This window comes from Hordeum vulgare, chromosome 7H, assembly GCF_904849725.1.
Source record: "Hordeum vulgare subsp. vulgare chromosome 7H, MorexV3_pseudomolecules_assembly, whole genome shotgun sequence".
NCBI lineage: Eukaryota > Viridiplantae > Streptophyta > Magnoliopsida > Poales > Poaceae > Hordeum > Hordeum vulgare.
In genome coordinates, this window is record NC_058524.1 from 232,261,645 (window position 1) to 232,281,025 (window position 19,381).

The following is a 19,381-nucleotide window of genomic DNA, read 5'->3' on the forward strand; positions in this document are numbered from 1 at the left end:
GTATATGATGCAACCAGAAGGTTTTGTTGACCCTAAGGGTGCTAACAAAGTGTGCAAGCTCCAGCGCTCCATCTATGGGCTGGTCCAAGCATCTCGGAGTTGGAACATTCGCTTTAATGAGGTGATTAAAGCGTTTGGGTTGATACAGGTTTATGGAGAAGCCTGTCTATACAAGAAAGTGAGTGGGAGCTCTGTAGCTTTCGTCATACTGTATGTGGATGACATATTATTGATGGGAATAATATAGAGATGTTGGAGAGCATAAAGGCCTATTTGAACAAGAGTTTTTCAATGAAGGACCTTGGAGAAGCTGCATACATATTAGACATCAAGATCTACAGAGATAGATCGAGACGCCTCATAGGTCTTTCGCAAAGTACATACCTTGACAAGATATTGAAGAAGTTCAATATGGAAAACTCAAAGAAAGGGTTATTGCCAGTTTTGCAAGGTATGAGATTGAGTAAGACTCAGTCACCGACCACGACAGCAGATAAAGAGAAGATGAGTACTGTCCCCTACGCTTCAGCCATAGGCTCTCTAATGTATGCCATGCTGTGTACCAGACCTGATATAAACCTTGTCATAAGTTTGGTAGCGAGGTACCAAAGTGATCCCGGTATGGAACACTAGACATCGGTCAAGAATATCCTTAAGTACCTGAAGAGGTCTAAGGAGATGCTTCTCGTTTATGGAGGTGACGAAGAGCTCGTCATAAAGGGTTACGTCGATGCTAGCTTCGACACAGATCCGGATGACTCTAAGTCACAGACCGGATACGTATATGTTTTGAATGGTGGGGCAGTGAGCTGGTGCAGCCGCAAGAAAGAAGTCATGGCAGCATCTACATGTGAAGCGGAGTACATAGCTGCTTCGGAAGCAGCTCATGAAGGAATTTGGATGAAGGATCTCATCACCGACCTTGGAGTGGTTCCAAGCGCCTCGGGTCCAATGACACTCTTCTGTGATAACACTGGGGCCATTGCCATAGCCAAGGAGCCCAGGTTTCACCGGAAGATGAAGCACATCAAACGCCGCTACAACTCCATCCAGGACCATGTCCGGAGTGCAGTAATAGAGATTTGTAAAGTACACACGGATCTGAATGTTGCAGACCCGTTGACTAAACCTGTTCCACGAGCAAAACATGATCAACACCATAATACTATGGGTGTTTGATACATCACAATATAACTAGATTATTGACTCTAGTGCAAGTGGGAGACTGTTGGAAATATGCCCTAGAGGCAATAATAAAATGGTTATTATCATATTTCCTTGTTCATGATAATCGTCTATTGCTCATGTTGTAATTCTATTAACAGGAAACAGTAATACATGTGTGAATAAATAGATCACAATGTGTCCCTAGCAAGCCTCTAGTTGGCTAAATCGTTGATCAATAGATAATCATGGTTTCCTGATCATGGGCATTAGATGTCATTGATAAAGGGATCACATCATTGGGAGAATGATGTGATGGACAAGACCCAATCCTAAGCATACCACTAGATCGTATTGTTCGTATGCTAAAGCTTTTCTAATGTCAAGTGTCTTTTCCTTTGACCGTGAGATTGTGCAACTCCCGAATACCGTAGGAGTGCTTTGGGTGTATCAAACGTCACAATGTAACTGGGTGACTATAAAGGTGCACTACGGGTACCTCTGAAAGTGTCTGTTGGGTTGGTACAAATCGAGATCGGGATTTGTCACTCCGCGTGACGGAGAGGTATCTCTGGGCCCACTCGGTAGAACATCATCATGAGGTCAATGTGACTAAGGAGTTAGTCACACGCTGACGTGCTACGGAATCAGTAAAGAGACTTACCGGTAACGAGATTGAACAAGGTATAGGTATACCAACGATCGAATCTCGGGCAAGTTCTGTACCGACAGACAAAGGGAATTGTATACGGGATTGATTGAATCCTTGACATCGTGGTTCATCTGATGAGATCATCGTGGAGCAAGTGGGAGCCACCATGGGTATCCAGACCCCGCTAATGGTTATTGGCCGGAGAGGTGTCTCGGTCATGTCAGCCTGTCTCCCGAACCCGTAGGGTCTACACACTTAAGGTTCGATGACGCTAGGGTTATAGCAAATTGTTATACGAGGTTACCGAAAGTTGTTCGGAGTCCTGGATGAGATCTCGGACATCACGAGGAGCTCCGGAATGGTCCGGAGGTAAAGATTGATATATAGGACGGATGGTTTTGGACACCGGAAGTGTTTCGGGCGTTGCCGGTAACATACCGGGAGCACCGGGACCACCGGAAGGGGGCCACCACCCCAGGAGGCTACATGGGACAAGTGCGGGAGGGAACAAGCCCCTAGGTGGGCTGGTGTGCCCCCCACACTCAGCCCATGAAGCAAGAAGAGGGGAGAGGGGGGAAACCCTAGTGCAGGTGGGCCTAAGGCCCACCAGGAGGGTGCGCCACCCGTCCTCCCCTCCTGGCCCCCGCACCTCCTCCCATCTAGGGCTGCCGCCCCTCCCAGGAGAGGGAAACCCTTAGGAGGGCGCAACCCCTCCCTCCCCCTATATATAGTAGGCACTTTGGGCTGTTGGAGACACCAATCTTCCTCTCCTTCGGTGCAGCCCTGCTCTTCCTTCTCCTCCTCTCTGCCGGTGCTTGGCGTAGCCCTGCCGGGAGACCTCGTCTCTCCATCGACACCACGCCGTCGTGCTGCCGGATTTCTTCCCCAACCTCTCCCTCCTCCTTGCTGGATCAAGGTGCAGGAGACGTCATCGGGCTGCATGTGTGTTGAACACGGAGGTGCCGTGGTTCGGCACTTGTCGTGGCTATAAGTCTGACAGTAGAAGTATGGGGAACGAAAGTATATGTGCAGAGCCTTAGCTACGGCGAGTATGTATGAGTTCAGGCCCCTCTACGGTGGAGGTAAAAGCCCTACGTCTCAGTGCTCTTGGGAGCTTTGTGTCGAGTGTATTATGGGATTACAACCAGTGGCAACCCCCGTACCAGTGGTGAAGGGCGGCTTATATAGAGTGCGCTGCCCTTCATAATGGCCCGGTGGACAGGGGCGGAGTAGTGGCGAGTAAACGTCGGCGTTACAGGTAACGTAAGCTTTAAATGCTAATTATGGTGTATGAAGACGTATGACCGTTGCCCTCCTGGGAGGTTACGATGTATAGAGTGGATTCCAGTCGGTACGTTAGATATGCTCCGAGTGGATCGTCACCGACTGGATAATGGGGGCGTCCTTAGTTCAGTAGGAACTCTCCAAGGGCCTTGTCCTCTATGAAGGGTAGTCCTTGGGTAGGACCTATAGGGCAGACCTATGACCCTACCTTGGGACTATAACCCCATCAGCACTAGATCGGAATCACACCGCGATCTGAATCACCGCGAGTACGACTCCATCAACCGCGTTCTAGCAACGCTTACGCTTAGCGATCTTCAAAGGTATGAAGATGCACTCACCCCTCTCTCGTTGCTGGTCTCTCCATAGGAAGATCTGAATATGGCGTAGGAAATTTTTTGAATTTATGCTACGTTACCCAACATTAGCAAGGCATGGCTCCATCTTCACCACATAACTACAAATGTCAAGCACCACGGTGCTCAAGTCACACAATTGGATCATACCTTTTCAATATGCACCAACTTTTTATTCTTCATGGAGTACATGAGCGTGAACCATTGGACATAGCATATAAGTGGAATAGAATAAAGTGGTAGGTTTCAAAGGGGTTGAAAAGTGGATAAGGTATTCTCGTATTAACTAGGCATACCAACAGGCTATGGAGATGCCCATCGATAGATATTGACACAAGGAGTAGGGATTGCCATGCAAATGATGCACTAGAGCTATAAGTGTATGAAAGCTCCAGTGAAGCTAGGTGGGGTGTGCATCCAACTTTCTTACTCATGAAGACCTCGGGCATTTGAGGGAGCCTGTCATCAGAATATACAAACCATGTTAATAATTTTTTTGATTCCCACTAGAATATGACTGATATAACATGAGACTCTCTATATGATGAACATGGTGCCACTTTGAGGCACAAGTGTGGTAAAGGATAGTAGCAAAGTCCCTTCTCTCTTTTTATCTCATTCATTTTTTATATATGGTGGGCTCATTTGGCCTCCCCCATCTTTATTTACTCACTAGTACAATGCTCTAATAATTATGATCATCACACTTTTATTTACTTGCAACTCATGGATAACTTGATATGATGAACCATGAAGCAACATGACTCAAATATGAATGCCTTTGGCAGTGTACCAGGATGTGCAATGATCGTATTCATCATACGATGATTGATAGATTTGCCACAAATGCTATTATGAATGTTGGATTTTCCACAAATACTATGTCAGCTCTATATGATCATGAAAACCAATATGATGATGAATGAACTAGTCATGTAAAGTAACGATGGAATTTGCATGGAAGTATATCTTGGGATGGCTTTGGAAATGCCATAATAGGTAGGTATGGTGGCTTCTTTGAGGATGATATAATAAGGCTTATGGGCAACATAGCGTATCATGTCATGGTGTTTGGATTCACCAACGAAAGGTGCACCAATCCTCGAGGTGAGAATGGGCTATGCGCAATACTGGAGAGGCTAGCAAATATGAGGAGGTGAGATTGTGTATGTCCATGGTGTCACATTAGTCATAAAGAACTCATATACTTATTGCAAAGCTTTATTAGTCTTATCACAAATCAAAGTACTACTCACATGCCCCGAGGGAGAGGGTTGGTAGGAATTAACCATCGCGCTGCTCCGACTCGAAACAACACTAGGTTTTCAATGAGGAATTGAAATGCTCACACATCATCACCATGCCCTTTTAATTTTTCATATGTTCAATAAGTTTTGAAATATATTAATATCGACACCTCTCTCAATTAATGATTATGCACTCACATCCTTTCATATCAACACATCAATATCATTAACCAAAATTTCTCTATATGTGCTACATGATTGTTTTAATTGTCACTCATTGAACACTCATTATTTTTGATCTAGTCTTATGACCCATGCAAATTACCATCATTGTTTATTAACTCCCAAACAAATATAAGTGATAAATGAGAGCCTATTATTTCTATAAAATTTACATGCCACCATGCTCAAAAATATATAAGTGAAGTACGAGAGCAACTGCTAAGCTCAAAAGGTATAAGTGAAGAACCTAGAGTATTCTAACAAATTATGATGATGGTGTATTTCTATAAAATAGGGGTGTCCAGAAAACTATGATTGTGCAAAACTGAAAGTAAAAGTAAACAACATCAAATGACTCTCCAAGCAAAACTCATATCATGTGATGAAAAAAATGTAGCTCCAAGTAACATACCGATGGATTGAGACGAAAGAGGGGATGCCTTCCTGGGGCATCCCCAAGCTTAGATGCTTGAGTATTCCTAGAATATTACCTTGGGGTGCCTTGGGCATCCCCAAGTTTAGTCTCTTTCCACCTATCATTCCTTTGTCCATCAAGATGATACAAAAAACTTGAAAACTTCAATCACACAAAACTCAACAAAACTCCGTGAGATCTGTTAGTATAGGCAACACAATAAATACTTTTATGTACTGTTATAAATTGATTCTTATTTTATTTTAGCATAAATTACTGTATTATAACCTCTCCATGGCTTATACCCCTCTATATAATCCATAGCACAATCAAAACAAGCAAACTATGCATGCAAAAACAGAATCTATTTAAAACTTAAGAGTCTGTAGTAATATATTTATTTTTCAGACTTGTGTAACTACACAAATTCTGAACAATTAGGAAGACCTGAGGAATCTATTATAAGTAATATGTAAAATATTCAGATTAAAAAGAAATTCCAGTAAAATCAAAGAAATTCTGCAATGGGCCTCAAAGTTTCTGTTTTTGCACCGTATCAATTCTACTCATCAGGCAAATCATCCCAAAGTCTTTACTTGGCACAAACACTAATTAAACAAAAAACCACAATAATCGCAGCAGCAAAAAATATGTTATCACAAACAAACATAAAGTAGAAAGCAAAAATAAAGATAGTTATTGGGTTGCCTCCCAACAAGCGCTATTGTTTTACGCCCCTAGCTAGGCATATTGCATAGTTTCAAGTGTTGCCATCCTTGACATCGAGCTCCTTAATAGTACAACCAGGGATAATAGGAACAATAGGGGACTTGAAAATAGATTCTTTTATCATGTTTATAAAGTCGGGGTGAACACTAATCATTTTAAGATCTTCGCTTCTTTTGGTAGGAGGTGTACTAGTGCACTTAGGAATGTAAATGAATTTAGGACTCTTGCTTTGAGAAGTAACCTCATTAGTTTTAGATGGTGTAAAGGCGGAACCCACCTTGTCAATCAGCTCCTCCATTTTATCAATTCAACTAAGGCATCGTTCACCCCTTTCATTAATAATAGCATCATATTCCTTAAAAGTTTTCAAAGTCATCCCTACTCGTGACCCAAATTGAGTGATACGGTTATGTAGTTTTTTGTTTAACTCCTCAATGGGTTGAATAGTAATCATTTTTCTTTTAATAGCATTAATCCTTTGCATGACGTGTTCCAAGCTTAAATTGGTGTCATTAATTATAATGGGTGGTGTTCCGAGAGGATTCTCAATGTCATTATAGGCATCCAAAGTGTGACAGATCAAAAAGTTCCCACCGCTGATAGTGTCAAGGACAAACCTATACCAAGTGGTTACACCAACATAGAAATTGTGAAGCAAGGTAGTGGTGGATAGATTATTAATTGCCTTTTTTGAGCGTAGAAAATCCTATACCAAGCATCTTTCACACTTTCTCCTTTCTTTTTTTTAAAATTGACAACATCATTATTGGGGGTAATAAGAACAAAAGAAGAACTAGCCATGACTTCGAACTAACGACAAGCAAAGGTAAATAGTTTTGTATTTTTATTTTTTTATGAGATAAACTAAATATACCAGCAAATAAAAATAGGAACAAGTGAATGAAATTTTGTGCGGAGTTACTTGATAGTTGGTGATGACATTGCTCGACAACGACACCGAAAATCCTTCCTGATGCTTGTGATGTGCGTTGGGTTTCCGTGAAGAGGAACGGGTTATCGCATCATAATGCGGGCATGAAACCAAGGTTTATCAAACCAATTGGAATATCAACCATAACCGTCTTCGGCGGCTGCACACAAAAGATCAATTAGCTTGCATGCAACGCGGGCAAGAGGGTTCTCAATCCCCCTGGTCTCGTTATTTGCAAGCGAATGAGGTGTGTTGATAATTGTAAAATGCAAAATAAAATAAAAGCAAATAAATGGCATCAAGGTATTGGAAGTTTTAGCAGTATGTTGTGAATATACCCCGGAGCCATAGTTTTCCCTAATGGCATCTCTCATGAAAATAGCACATAGTGGGTAAACAAATTAATATTGGGCAATTGATAGAAGAGCGGATAGTTATGTGATTTTCACGGCAATGATCATGTAAATATAGGCGTCACATACATAATCAAATAGGCTGACTCCTGCGCGCACCTATTACCATTACTTCACTTCAAGAGCACTTCTATGCTTGCCTCTGTACGTATTAAGTTCATGACAAACAAAGTAATGCTTGGAGTAGGATGACATCATGTAGACAAAGTAAACTCAACCAATATGAATAAACCCCATCATTTTACCCTTAATAAGAGCAACACAAATATGCAACTTGTCCCGTTGTGTCACTGGGATATAGAAACTCGCTAGGTTGAACCTACTACAATGCACCTCTCTCACCGAAGACATACCGATCTAGTTGGCCAAAATATTTCAATAGATCGGAGAGAATTACCAAGCTATCATAATAATTCACATAAGAACCATATTATATATCACTGGAGACTAAAATATTATCACGAGTAATCTGAACATAAACCCACAATTCATCAGATCTCAAGAAACATATCGTACAAAAGAGTTACATCATATGGATCAAAGGAAGATGCTATGATCATTGTATTGAAGATCAAAGAGAGAGATCGCCATCTAGGTAATGGCTATGGACCCATAGGTGTGTGGTGAATTACTCAGACATCATCGCAAGGGCAGCAAGGTTGATGAAGAAGCCCTCCCTGATTGATCCCGCCTCTGACAGAGTGCCAGAACGGAGCTCTAGATGGCCTCCCATCCAAACAGAAACTTATGGCAGCGTAAAAACTATTTTTGGAGCTCCCCCGATGTTTTAAGGTAGATGGGAATTTATAGGCCAGAGAACGGAGTAGGGAGAGCCATGAGGGGGGCACAAGCCATCAGGGCGCCCCCCAGGGCACGCCCTGTTGGCTTGTGGGGCCCTCGTGCACCCTCCTGCCTCTGTGAGATGCTCCATGGTCTTGTTTTGGTCCAGAAAAAATCAGAAAAAGTTTCAAGTCAATTGGACTTTGTTTGGTACTGAAAAGATGAAAAGTGGAAAAACACACATAAAACAACAACTGGCACTAGGCATTGGGTCAATAGGTTAGTGATCAAAAATAATATAAATTGGTAGGTAAGTACATAAAAAGTGTTCTAAAATGATAACATAATATCATGGAACAATAAAAAATTATAGATACATTGAAGACGTATCAATACGCAAGCAAGGAGGACATCGGAAGAAACAAGGCATTGACTACTTCAATACTAATGGAGCAGAACGTGCAGGAGGTCAATACCCCAATTCGAAGTTTGTTCCCCATAAGGAGAAGTGTGATCCTACTCTCCCTAACGGAGCAAATGCTCAAGATGACCTTCCAGCACAAGACGAGAAACTCAAGGGAATGGACAAGCTTCAATAGTTGATTGACTCATTTGAGGAAGAATCCCAAGCCATGGTCAAGTGGATTCCCAAGGCCACCACTATCCCTACTTCATCAAGTGCTACCTCTACTCCAAGGATCCCCATCAAGTTGATGTGGGTCCCTAAGAAGAAGAACTGGCGAAGTTCTTGATGAGTGACTCTGTCAATGAAATTCACTCTTATTCATTTTATCAAGAACTATTTGCGATCAACTTGAACCATATGCATTAGTTCAAGGTGTCTGATAACCCACAAGTATAGGGGATCAATTTTAGCCTTTCTTGATAAGTAAGAGTGTCGAACCCAACGAGGAGCTAAAGGTAGGACAAATATTCCCTCAAGTTCTATCGACCACCGATACAACTCTACGCACACTTTACGTTCGCTTTACCTAGAACAAGTATGAAACTAGAAGTACTTTGTAGGTGTGAAAGGATAGGCTTGCAAGAAAAGAAAGAACACGTAAATAAAAACTAGGGGCTTCTAGATAAAAAAACAATTACGTTAGTTTAACGAGTGTGGAAAAGTGGTGGTAGGAGTTGCGGAATTGTCCCTAAGCAATTGACTATGTTACTAGACCGACAGCAAAATTTATGTGGGAGAGGCCACTGCTAGCATGTCATCCCTTACTTGGAATTCTATGCACTTATGATTGGAACTATTAGCAAGCATCCGCAACTACTAACGTTCATTAAGGTAAAACCCAACCATAGCAATAAGATATATTGGCCCCCCTTCAATCCCGTATGCATCAATTTCTATGCTAGGCTGAAGCTTCTGTCACCCTTGCCCTCCAATACATAGTACTATCAACATAGTACTAACCCTATGGTGTGATCCACGTGCGCGCTCATATGATGGGCACCAAAGGACAGCAACATAACCACAAGAAAATTAAACCAATCCTAGCAATTCATCAATCACCGATAGGACAACGAAAATCTACTCAGACATCATAGGATGCAACACATCATTGGATAATAATATGAAGCATAAAGCACCATGTTCAAGTAGAGGGTACAATGGGTTGTGGCAGAGTGGACCGCTGAATATAGATGGGGGGAGGTGATGGAGGTATTGGTGAAGATGACGGAGGTGTTGGTGTAGATCGCCGTCACACAATGATATCCCGGGCGGCGTTCTGGTGCCGCCGGGAGAGAGGGGGAGAGAGCCCCCCTTCTTATTCTTCTTCCTTGACCTCCTCCCTAGATGTGAGAAGGGTTTCCTCTCTGCTCCATGGTCTCCATGCCGGCGGAGGGGCGAGAGCCCCTTCGATATTGGATCTCTCTCTCTGTGTCCTTCTGTTTCTGCACTCCCAAAATCTGGCTTTCACCGTTTCTTAAATTCCCGGAGATCCGTAACTCCAATTGGGTTGAAATTTCAACAGGATTTTCTTCCGGATATTAGATTTCTTGCGGCGAAAGAAGGGCCCCAACCGCCTTAGGGATTGTCACAAGCCTGCCAGGCCCCCCTAGGGCGTGCCTAGGGGGCTTGTGACCTCCTCGGGCATCGTTTCGCATAGATTCTTCTTCCCAAAAATCATAAATATTCCAAAAAAATCCCCGTAGGTTTTTTATTGCGTTTGGACTTCGTTTGGTACGGATAAACTACGAAACAAAAAACATGCAACAAACATGAACTGGCACTGGGCACTGGATCAATATGTTAGTCCCAAAAATAGTACAAAAATTTGCCAAAAGTATATGAAAGTTGTAGAGTATTGGCATGAAACAATCGAAAATTATAGATACGACGGAGACGTATCAGAGTCACATATTCCCTCAAAGGTAAGCAAAGGACACGGTAATTAATGTATCAATGGACATCATCTCATACGTACTTCATTCCATGTCCATATATATTGTTGTATTTGTCTCTTGTGTGGGACTAACCCATGTATGTGAGAAGAGTATCAAACAACAAGGATAGCTCCCAACTCTAGATGATCTTCATAAATAATGAGCATCCACCACTACTACACCTACATGAAGTCTTCTATAACAAAACCCAAGGTTAGTTTATCCCTCTTATGGGGGATGTCACATCAACGGGGAGCTTTACTCTAAGACTTGAGTTAAAGAATCTCTTAAAAATGTGAACACACTAAAAGCTTTATGTAAAAGTGGCAACCCCACTTGTGCATAAAATAAATGAGTATGACCTATGATCAAGTATTCTTGCTTGGCTCCTAAGTCAATATATTCATATATAGATGCCTTCGTCATCGCCAAAGTGCTTGGTAGATACTAGAGTGGATGTGCATGTTTGCCATGATTTATTTGACATCTTATTGTCTGAGCATGTTGGTATGCATATTTCTGCTCATTCGAGGATATCCAATTGTTGTTATTTGGCTTTTCATTTTTTGGCCAATTGAATATACGAGAATGCCTAAGCACCCCTCTCTAGTTATGTATGCTTCCCTGTCTCAAATTCTATTCATGCTTCATCATAAAATTTGAGCAAGCACTTTTCACACACTCTTTGTGAGGTGCACCCGGAGTTCCGCCTCAACAAAGAGCTAACTTCCAAAACCTCCCATGTGCCACTTGGTGCGACGAACTCCACAAACTCGGTCCCACCGAAGCACTAGGGTTGATCTAGTTTTTGAACCTTGGTACAACCGATTTTGAAATCACGTCCTCGCAAAGTTTCTCTGCCCTAGGCCATTAAGAAACTCAATGGCACCAAAATTTCTGAATTAGTGTCACCAACAGCATGGGGATATATATCCAGTTGACCCGCAAACCCTTGTTGTCGCGCTCGTGTCTACAAACGTCTTCAACTCATCTCCGTGCAAACTCGCCATTGTAGTCCTTGCTGTTGACCGTAATCAACCCTGCCATCGTCGTTGTAGGGGATCTCCGCCGATTAGGGTAAACATATCACCCCTATTGCGCTCCTCTTTATCAAATGTTGTGCATTAGTAAATGTTCTTCATCGAGCCATGGTTTGAGATTGATTCAACCGCAAAACGAATCGTGTCGATTAGACAGAAAAAATTAGGGTTCGGTCTCCGCTTTGTGTGTCTCGGAATGATAGAGTTGTATTGGATCGGTGTCACCGATTCCTTGATTAGGGCTTCTCAGAACCTTCTCGGTGGAGATGGTCAGTATCGGACGCTCCGATTTTCTCAACTCGGTGGAACCGAAACACACATAGCATAAAATTAAGATTAAGATTTTGAGTCAAAATTTTTGAAAACGTTTTTGTTTTGTGACACTCATCCATTCCTAATCTTCTATATCTATTCACAGGGGTAGCTTGTCAGTTTGTTAGTATGTCAAAGTCCAAGGACAACCGGAATTTTAACACAGAGCATAGCATGGAAGTGGACTCACGCACTAGTCCTAAGAGGAGTGATTCTGATCCAGACTCCTAGTTCTCATGATCTGCCCAAGGCAACTACCAAGAAAAGGAAGAGGCTCAACTCGTATGAATAAGATGCCAATTTCATTCCCGAGGAAGGCAACTCTCACAAGCAGAAGGAGAAAGTCAATGTCAAGAACACTGTGAGAAAAGAATGTGCCAATCCTGATTTAGTGAGATCTCGTGAGACAATCACACGAGCTAAAACTCTAGTGGCTTCTAAATCCTCCAACCTAGCCAAGAAGCTAGGGAAAAAGAGGCAAAGGACCAGGTTTGTCAAGGTAGTTGTGCATCCATCCACACCTGAGTATATAGATTATGAGGAAGAAGAGGAATAGGTACCTGCTAATCCCCCTCCTTCTAAAAAGAAGAAGTTAATTGGAGATGCTATGCCCAGCAAGTCTGCAACTACGGCCAAGACAACTTCTCCCAAGGCTAAGAAGCGTGTAGCTCCTAAACCCAAGAGAACTATGAGAGATATACCTACAGTAGAGAAGAACAAGGGTTCTACATCAAGAGATGCTGCTTCAGAAGAGGAAGATCTTGTTGTGTTGAGGAAGCTAAGACCACACATGTATGAGCACAATGATGAACACACATTGTAGAGAATATGAAGGAGGGGAAGGATCAAGGGCTCAGAAAGTGGAGAGTAGCTGATCCGTACACTATCAGGAGGAGAATTGGTGTTGGTGCTCCCATACAAATGAGCAGCACGATTTCTATGAGTCGGAGCTTTTGGACAAAAGTCCAGCTGTCAGTAATATGAGGTATATAGACTAGGACTACATCAAGGAAAATGAGGATTACTTCTCTCATGTGCAAAAAAACTTCACAACCATCGACATTGAAGATTCCGTTGGCACAAAGATGACTACTTGGAACAACGAAATGATCATGCAATTCTACTCCACGGCTCACTTTTATTCTGATGGTAGAATTGTATGAATGGCTGAAGGCAAGAGGTACCAATCCACAGTGGAAGAGTAGGATACCATCTTAGGATCCCCAAAGGTACAAGAGAGTGATCGGGATGTTTATACTGAGGCTAAGATGAAACACAATTATATGGCCAACATGTATAACCCAATGCCCAAGAAATACCTAAAGACCCACAAGTTTGGTTGTGCCTACTTCCTGCAAGCAGGACTACCCACCACCAACACCATTATGAGGTACACCTTGATGCCTAAATCGTGTGATGATAAGAAGATCAGGGGGTATTCTATAAACATTCTACACCGTATAGCCACCCACACCAGGATTAGGGTGATGGACCTGGTTGCAGAGACAATCAGAAGGACTGTTGCTCATCATAAGAGATCTTGCGAATACGCACCATACATTCAGATGCTGATCAATTCCAAGATAGGGAAGAATGTGTATTTTCTTGATCGTCAACACCTGCCGCTCCAGCCAGACTTTCAAGATAATGAAGTGGTGTTGGACCCCAACCATCGTACCTCCGCTATAACACACGCAAAGATACGTGCTGAGGCAGAGGCAACTAGAGCAGTTAGAGCTCCACAGTTGAGATCCAAAGAGGATCAAATGGAATTTCTTATCAACACCATCCAAGGGACGGTGAAGAAAATTACAGACATCTTGCTAAATCAGAAGAGTCTCGAGAGTTTTGCGGAAACTAAATTCCATGACCTCAATATCAAAGTGACAAAGCTAACAACCAATGTCAACCAGTTGAAGCATGAAGTTGATGTACTGCACACTCCGAGCTTCAGCAGTGGTGGTGATGATGATACGTCCATTCCAACTACCACCTAGTTCAGGACCCAGGCCAGATCTACAGTTGTGATAGTTCCACAGTCCACACCATCTTCATCAACCCAAGAATCAGCTCCATCAGCTCCACCAGCTCGTGCACCTCCAGTGTCTACACCACCACCTTAGAGGACATCTGTTGAATCCTTCGCCGATGCTCTCGTCGACTCCATCAACTGCTACCATAGGAGATCGAGCATGGAGCAACGCTTAGTTCTAGAAATTTAAACTTTTTGGTAACTTGTTGCCAAAGGGGATAAGTGTATATATGAGTAGGGCTTCGAGAGACAGATTGTTGTTTTTGTTGCTCTTTTTGGTTTCTTAGACATTTGGCTCTTTTGGATGTCTTAAACTCTATTATGTTTAATCATACACTTTGATCGTTGATGCTACTATTTCATATCCTTTGAGTTATCTATATGATGATCATTCACTTATTTGATTGGTGCTATATGCATTACTATTCATTCATATCATTTGTGCGCACCACCAAGATGTATGTGACATGGAAGAGTGACCCATGATCCTAATTGATTGTGCATTTGCATTCAAACACAAATTTAAAATAATGCACAAATTTAGGGGGAGCTCTTGTTTATCACATACTTCTCAAAGCAACGATGCTATTCATTGATTATATCTTATGTAGAAGCTTTGATCAATATGTTGTCATCAATTACCAAAAATGGGGAGACTGAAAGCAAAACTTATCCCTAAGGTGGTTTTGGTAATTAATAACAACATATGTATCATTGATATAATGATAGAATCTAGAATATTTTAGGAAAAGTTCAATGATGCATTGGCTAAGGATTGTGAGGAGAACTCCTAGATGCAAGGGACATCTATTGGCAACAAGCTTGAAGAGTCTACATTTTACATTTTGTGAGAAATTACATTTGAGTCCATAGGAAAGCCAATACTATTAAAAGGGGATGAGGTGACTATGATGATATGGTTGCTCAAGTTCTTAGAGATAGCCACATAAATACTCATGAAATTATCCCACAAATTTTTGGCCAAAATCAACAAAGTCCAAAATTCGGTGCCACCAACTTGTTCCATTCGGCCCTACCAAGTTTTCCACCAGATAGATCCCATGCCAGACCCTAGAGTCTTGGTACCACCAAGTGCCATTTCGGTGCAACCAAAATCAGTGCCCTGACTCTCTTAACCAACTTATTCAAATCATAATTTATGAGTTTTGAGAATCTACCTCACCAAGTTGTGGAAACTAACTAGGCCACCCAAAATTGGTACCACCGAGATTCATATATCGGTCTCACCGGAAAGACAAAAGTTGCCACATTTTGCACTAGCCGGTGCCATCGAGTTTCACTTCGGTTTCACGGAGTTGGGAAATAATGTTGTAACGGTTGCATTTTTGGAGATGCCTATATATACCCCTCCACCACCTCTCATTCATAGAGGAATCACTTAGAATGACCCAACACTTTCCATACCCCATTTTCTGAGAGAGGCCCACCTACTCATGTGTTGATATCAAGATATTCCATTCCTACCATATGAATCTTGATTTCTAGCCTCCCCAAGTTGCTTTGAACCCAATTAATCTCTTCTATGCACGCCAAATTTATGAGAGACTGATTGAGTGTCGAGGAGACTATCTTTTGAAGCACAAGAGCCAGGAGTTAATCATACCACTACATCTATTACCTTTTGGAGACTGGTGTCTCCCAAATTGGTTAGGTGTCTCCTTTAAGGATACATTAGGATCTACATAAGTACGAACAATTAGAGAGGAGTGAGGTGGGTGAAGGTTAGTCCTCACTACGAGATCACTTGGTTGTATAGACGTTTGGGCATGAAAATCCTGAGTTTTTTTCGAGAATACGCAAAGCTTGCGTATCTCTCCATTGATAGAAGGAAAAAATGAGTACATCGAGGGATACAAAACATGACACAAATGCAAGTAGAAGAGAACATGGTGCCCGAAGCATAGAGAAGGGATGCTCGGCCCGAATAAGCTACAACACAGGTAAACCTACCAAACCCCAACACAATAACGGCCAAACCAAACCAGCCAAAACTTCAACATTACCACATGACACTACAATGAACACAACGAGTGAGAAGATATCTCCTTCAAGAAGGAAAACGATGGCTAAACGCCATCGCCATCCGGCCCGGAGGAACCATACCTAGGGTTTCCCCTAAGCTCGAAGAGGGGCGCATTTGAAGACCTTGGCAGCACCTCCAAGAAGGAAACGACACCCACATGCACCGCCATTGCAAGTCATGAGCTTAGAACACACCCATCAAAAGATGAACAAGGGTCATATAGAGATGAGATCGGTAAGTTCGCCTACCAATTGATATATGTGTCATCGGTGATCATCTCTATCAATGTCGATGAATTGAAATAGGGGTCTTGAATCACTCACAATCAATTATGAGAGATATTTATTTGAGTGATGATGGCATGCGAGTGAACATGGTTTAGTTGTAGCCTTTTCAAAGTAACGATCCCATATGGAGCACAGAATTAAGCGTTGCCTCTTGTAGTGAATTATGGATTTTTGCATGCAAGTAATTGTAGACTCCACACAAAGTGAGGGCGTAAGTAAATAGTGATTTTTGTGTAGAGCAAACTAAAAGTAAAAAACATAAATGTAAATAGAAAACAACAACATGAGTAACAAGTGAGAAATGACAAAGGAGTAAGGCTTCCCGACGGAATTGGCTACAAAACACATTCTAATCTAGGTAGACTTCATGCCACGCACGCCAATACCGTAGTCTCCCCTTGCAGGTGACGACTAAAGTGATTAAGGGTTACCCCATGGACATGACCTCTATAAGGTTTCTCCGTAAAACACATGTCAATTGCAAAATCTAGAAGCAAAGGCTTTTACTATCGCCTAAAATTATCTTCACATCCCAACGTTTACAATGATATTTATACACACAGTTCCTTTCTGATCGTAATGCTGAGTGGGACCCCTTCATAACATTCGTGAACTTTATTAAACTAAGCATTCAAAAAGGGATATCATATCCAGTTTGACATTTTAGGTCCTATACATACCAAGTTTCATCCATATCCCCGAGAACTAGAGGTGTACTCATACCTGGAGACAACGAACATCATGAGGATGGTAATGTCGAACATGAAGGGCTCACAATAAATAACGTGATTCCACTACCATTTCCTAGGATTCCTTCCATCAAATATTATTTTCTCCAAAAGGCTTTACCTGCAGAATAGCGATAGTGCATGAACGCGATAAACCTTCGCAAAGCCTACCATGTAGACACAAAATAACTACCAAAATCATCACATAAATTGGACTCATAAACTCCCCCAAGACTAAATCTCCACAAATCCTACCATGTAGGAACAAAATAATTATCAAAATCATGACATTCATTGGACTCATCAAGTCCCCCAAGATTAAGTATTGCTCGTCCTCAAGCAAGTATTATATCTTGTAGAGAACATGGCCAGCTTGGGATTTATGAGATACATATGTTTATATAATTATGAGTCCATGATTAGATACATAAACAAGTAGGCAAAAAATATTCATGATAAGTCATAGCCCATATTTAGCATGAAAATGATCATGAAGGCATTCACACATCATTACTCAATTTTCTAGTGTACAACCATAACTCCATATCCTAGTTCATAATTGTTGGGGATACTACCTCTAACATAAGCCGACCAGTTCAGACAGGGTCACGCAAGACATGGGCCTGAACATAAGCCGACCCATCAATGGAAAATAACCACTTATGTGTTTCACAGAACAAGGAAGACCGGGTCGCTCGGACGGCCAATGGAACACACCATTTCAGAGACAAGAAGGCCTAAGCCGGCATATGCGATGTCGGCTTAGGTTGAAACCCATTTCGAGGAGTAGGAGACTTGCACGACACATTGTAAACCGAGGATCTTGACCAAGTATATAAAGGCAAGCCCCCCGGGTCCAAAAGGACTGATGCTAGTTGCAATCTCTCGAGAGCTAGGTTAGCGATTCCCCATCCTTATAATCGAGTCCACATTCAATATCAATCATGCAGGAAGTGATACGTCTCCAACTTAACCATAATTTTAGATTGTTACATGTTATTATATTAAATCCTGGATACTTTATATGCATTTATATGGTGTTTATATCATTTTTTGGAACTAGCCTATTAACCCACTGCCAAGTGCGAGTTGGTGTTTTTTGCGTGTTTCTGGTTTTTCACGAAACCAGTGCCAAACAGAGTCCAAATGCTACGAAACTTTTTGACAATTTCTTCGGGACAAAAGAGGATCTATAAGCTTTGGAAGGAGGCCAAAAGCCTCAGGAGGAGACCCCAGGGCAACATGGCGCGCCCGAGGGGTAGGCATGCATTGCTACCTTGGGACCATATCGTGGATCTGTATGACATAATTCCACCCCTATAAATTCTAAAATATATGGAAAACATCATAGAGCCACCCGAAACACTTTTTTCGCTGCCGCAAGTCTCTGTTATGATTAGATGCCATGTGGACACCTTTTCCAGTGCCATGCCGGAGTGGGATCGATCACGGAGGCCATCTACATCAACCTTGATGCCTCTATGATGTTGTGTGATTATTCCATCATAGACCCACGGTTCCATAGCTAGTACCTAGACGACTTCCTCTCTCACTGTGATCTTCACTACAAAGTTCATCGTGATTCTTCTAGTGATTTATTCGATGTAATCTTCTTTGCGGTGTGTTTGCTGGGATCCGATGAATTGTTGGGTTTATGATCAGATTATTCATGAATATTAATTGAGTCCTCTCTGAATTCTTTTAAGCATTATTATTATAGCTTCGTATTTTTCTCTCATCTATGAGTTTGGTTTGGCCAACTAGATTATTTATCTTCAATGGGAGTGGTGCATTGTGATGGGTTCAATCCTGCAGTGCTCAATCCGAGTGACAAAAAGGGACACGACACATACTTTCATTGCTAAAATTAAGGAGAAAACGATGGGGTTTGTTAATATTTCTTAAGTTTACTTTGTGTATATCATGTCATCTTGTGCCAAGCATTACTCTGTTTCATACTTAATACTCTACACGCATGCTGGATAGCGGTCGATGAGTGCAGTAATAGTAGTAGATGCAAGCTGGAGTCAATCTACATGCTTATGGACGTGATGCCTATATACATGATAATAGCCTTGAATAAGATGTCATAACTGTGCGCTATTCTATCAATTGCCCAACAATAACTTTTCTCCCCACTGTATTCTGTCTTCAAGAGATAAGCCTCTAGCGAATACTATCCCCCGGGGCCTACTCAAATTATATTGCAAAAACTACAAAAATATTCTTGCAATTTATTGTTTGTTATTTATATTGATATTTATATTTATATTATCAATCTATCACTATTTTATACTTGCAAGTAACGAGTTCAAGGGGCTTGACAACCCTCTTGCCCACGTTGG